Raw genomic sequence first — 5106 nt, forward strand, 5'->3', positions numbered from 1 at the left:
GTGTGGGTCGGTCTTAGAGCGAGACATGAACCCAGCGATAGGTGACGTAAAAGGGGATTTCGATGTGGATTTAATATATAACTAATTTAAGAATATTCTAAACAAAGCACAGGAACGTAGTATACCATACAAATTGAATAGGTCGAATACTAATGACTCAAAGTGGATAACAAATAATTTAAAGAACCTTATAGGTAAAAAGAGAGCTTAGTACAAAAGGATTAAGAATGGGGAAGTCAGGTTAGAACAGGAATTCATACAACTGGTTAGAAATGTTAAAAAAGAGATTAGGAGAGCAAAAAGAAACTATGACGTTCGTATAGCAGAGCAAGCAAAGTCAAATCCTAAAGGGTTTTTTCAGTTTTCAGTTTTTTCTGCCCGAAACGCTGCGCGTGCTAGTGGCTTTACAAGACTGTAATTACCATAATTGTATCCTCACATTCCTTATGTACATTCTTGTATATGCATAAATAAATAAATAAATAAATAAGTTATATCGAACTAAGACTAGGGAAAGGATAGGTCCATTAAAATCTAAGACAGGTCAAATAACGGATACGGACAAGGAGATGAGTAGTATTTTTAACAAATACTTTATATCTGTATTTACTAAAGAAGAACTTAACAATATGCCTTCAGCCGAACAAGTCTACGTGGGTGGGGATGAGGACAGGTTGACTAGTTTGGCAGTTACCAGGGAGGATGTAATTAAACAAAAAAAAAACTAGTGGTATGGTGGGTTTAGGCAATATACGAAACGTCGTCACACAGAGCTGGCGGCTGCCTCCCTCACTCAAGGCCAAATTCTATTCTCCTCGTATTGGTGGTAGATCTATTCTCCTCGTATTGTTAGTAGATCTCCCTAACAATATTTGTGGTATTGTTACACTATATACACACATATAAGAATCTACATGAACAAATCCACAAGGACCGTGAAGAGAATTCGAACCTGCGTCCGGGAGCATCCCAGACACTTAATCGACTAAGCTACGACATGGTTAAGAGTTGAAACCGATCCCGCAGCCTCTCCGAGACACAAACCAGTGTTTTACACAACTCCCCCATGCACTCGAGCTATGTCAATAGGCCGTTCTCCCTTTTCGCCTTTACATCATTACACACAGAAATCACAATAACGTGATGCATCTAATGAACAAAGATTCATCAAAAGAATCTACATGTTTTTCACCATAACTGTACAACCAAGCTGATATGGTGCCCAAAGATGCCACTATACAGCATGCAGACGACGCCACCTCTGTCACCATTACTCTTTGGTGGACCAAAACTCTCACAAGTCAAGTCTGGCCTCAGGCCGTGCTTGAGGAGTAGAAAAACTCCCAGAACCTCGTCAATCAGGTACCAACCAGGTACTCCTCCCACACAGCTCTAATTATCACAACAATTCTGCTGATATCACAATCCTGGAAATTTTTATCCGTCGGGGCTTCTAATTGTTTCAAGCATGGGTTGGACATGTATATGAGTGGGATTGGGTGGTTATAATAGCTGCCTCGTATGGGCCAATAGGCCTTCTGCAGTTGTCTTTGTTCTTATGTTTCCGTGACTGTTACAAAGGGCAGCTTCCCATCCTTCTCCTTCTCGTAAGTGAAACGTAACACAGAATTCCGCTCAAATGCCTCCTTCAGCTCCTGCAGATGTCTGACATCAGGTACCTGTGTAAAAATGACGTCAACATACCTGCAGTATATGGCCGGTTTCAAGTTCATGTCGACTAAGACATTTTGTTCGATGGTACCCATGTTGAAGTTCGCAAACAGGACACCTAGGGGAGAACCCATGGCGACCCCATGACCCCATCTACTTGCTTATACATGTGCCCATCCGGGCTCAAGAAGGGTGCCTCTTTAGTACAAGCTTGGAGTAGTTTCCTTAGAATGTTTTCTGGTATGTCAAGAGGAGTACAGGCCGGATCACGATACACTCTGTCCGCTATCATCCCGTTTGTTTCATCCACAGGTACGTTGGTAAACAGTGATTCTACGTCCAACGAGGCTCCTATCAATGTGGCCCATGTTCCCCGCAGTAAGTCAACAAATTCCTTTGGAGACTTCAGGCTGAAGGCACAAGGGACATAAGGAGTCAGCAAGCCGTTGAGTCGCTTCACCAATCTGTACGTGGGTGTGGTATCTGGCTGAAGTAGGTTTCCAGGCTTGTGTGTCTTGACATTTCCATAGGTGTATCAAGGTTTGTATTCCCCAATAATCTTTGGCAGGTGGAGTCCAGATTTCTTGGCGTTCACAGTTTCGTTCAATTTGTTGACCTTTGCTTTCAACTCGGCTGTACCCCCTGTTAGATTATCTTCTTCTAAGACTATCTTCTTCTATCGGGGTCTTCTGTAATACTTTCATCGCTAAATAATAGCAGTTATATATTTATTTTGACCTTTTTAGGCGATGCTGTTGTCACAATCTGAAAAGCGGTGCTGTTTGCTCATGCTCAGTTCTGTGTGAGCACCACAAAGAACTGTGGTTCTCACACCGGAGAATGCCCACGATTTTTTTAAACATGGCGTCTGTTTACAAAAGCACTGATGAAGCTGATATGAACCCCGTGTAGCTGCGGGCAATATGAATCGTAGCCGGCACTAAAGTTATTATTATTGAATGAATAGAAATCAATTGGAGTGAGAATATAAAGATTTATGTATTGATAAAATGCACTTTTATTATTTACATTCATAAAACTAATGAGTAGTATAATTAATCACATGAATACACCATCCGGTATACTTCAATGTGCCTCATTACATACGAGGCATATTACATTACATATACATCAATATATATATATATATATATATATATATATATATATATATATATATATATATATATATATATATATATAACATTAACCATACATTAATATATATTGCATGACATACATTAATATATGACAGTGTCAGACAGAAAAGAAGAATTGAAACAGGAATTTCATTAATTACTTTCGTATATTAATACATCTTCAGAAGGAATCGCTCTGAAGATGTATTATTATATTAGTAATGTATTATTATATTAATATATTATACGAAAGTACTTAATCCTATTTCAATTCTTCCTTCATGGTCTGACTCTTACATTTTTCATCATGTAAGTGTTAATTTTCAAGATTTACACACACATTAATATATTATTTATAATTTCTTTAATCAAAAGAAAGGGAGTAGACGGCGCGGGATGGAGGTGGGAAACGGGGTGGAAGGTTCTCATTATTTAGGTGATCCTGAATCCTTTGTCGGCACAAATACTCTTTAGATCTCTTCTTGTTCTTAAGGACTTGCTTCTTGAACATCCTGAGAGCGTGCTTTACCAGAAGACGCTGAGCATCGACTGGGGTGAACCTAGCCTCATACTTCTCAGTTCTCTTGAGGTTTTGGGCATGTGTAGAATCCATGTTTGAGTGTGTGACAACAACACCATTCATGCCAAAATCAAACACTACCCATGGATAAAGTTCGCTAAAGATCACTTTAGCTTTCTGCTGGTCCTTAAGAAGTTGTCGCATCAAAGTCCTGATTGCATCTTCCACCCAAAGACGCTGGGCATCGACTGGTGTGTCCCTATTCTTATACTGCTCAATTCTCTTCTCACTGCCAAAATCAAACACTACCCATGGATAAAGTTCGTTAAAGATCACTTTAGCTTTCTGCCAGTCCTTAAGAAGTTGTCGCATCAAAGCCCTGATTGCATCTTCCACCCAACGACGCTGGGCATCGACTGGTGTGTCCCTATTCTTATACTTCTCAATTCTCTTGTGGTCTTGGGCATAGGTAGAGTCCATATTGCAATGTGCAACAGGTTAACTATTCATGAGATACTAATCGAATACAGTTTATGTGAATGCTTTCGAAGGGCTATTTACAGTAAAATGGCGAGGATCTGCCGACCCTGCAGTAGTAAAGCAGTGTTGGCAAAGATGAAGTAAACCTGAAAGAGCTTAAGAAGGTCGCGAGATGAGAACAGATCCTCCTACGACTCGTTCCAAGCTAAGTAATATGAGTGAAGGTCTCACTAGTATATATATTACAGGCGTGAAGATGTAAGTGACGTGGGAGCTGACAAAACTTGTTACGGGAGTATGTTGGGCAGACAGGGATGAGGTGCAGGAGCTGCGGATCGTCTGCAAATAATTAATATTAAAGGCAATTCACTACATTGGTCAATGATGAAAGAATATGAACATTCTATATAATAACTATAAGAACATATGAATGATTGTTTATAAGAACATAAGAATGAATGTCTATAAGAATGTGGGGTCTATATGAACATAAAAGGTCTATAAAAACATATGAATAAAGGTCTATAAGAACAGAAGAATGAAGGTTTATAAGAATATATGAATTAAGGTTTATTTTATAAGAACATAAGAATGAAGATAACAACATAAGAACAAAGGAAACTGCAGAAGGCCTACTGGCCCATACGAGGTAGTTCCTATCTATAACCACCCAATACCACTCATATATGTCCAACCCGCGCTTGAAACAATCGAGGGACCCCATTTCCACCAAGTTACGCAGTAATTGGTTCCACAAATCAACAACCCTGTTACCGAACCAGTATTTACCTAAGTCTTTCCTAAACCTAAATTTATCCAATTTATACCCATTGTTTCGTGTTCTGTCTTGTGTTGATACTTTTAATACCCTATTAATATCCCCTTTGTTGTTGTTATTTATCCACTGGTATGTGAAGCTACTGAACCCCGGCGCATTAAACTCAACATTATTCCAACGACAGCAGCTGCATTAGATGCATTGCGACTATAATGTTTAGAATATAAAAGCTGTTGAGAAATGGGACTCATTAATGAGCATTCTGCATCTACATCCGCCACCAAGGTAATGTTAATAAAACAAGATTAAAACCAATGACTTCTTTTGACCAGTAGACTTCTTTGGTTTAAGGCATATTGTTAAGTTAATCTTTAGTAAATACAGAGATGAAATATTTATTAAAAATACTACTCATCTCTCTGTCATTATCCGTTATCTGATCTGTTTCAGTTTTTAGTGGACCTGATCTTCCCCTAATCTTTGTTCGATATAAATGAAAAAAAAACATTAGGATTTGT

Source organism: Procambarus clarkii, unplaced genomic scaffold (assembly GCF_040958095.1).
Source record: "Procambarus clarkii isolate CNS0578487 unplaced genomic scaffold, FALCON_Pclarkii_2.0 HiC_scaffold_133, whole genome shotgun sequence".
Lineage (NCBI taxonomy): Eukaryota > Metazoa > Arthropoda > Malacostraca > Decapoda > Cambaridae > Procambarus > Procambarus clarkii.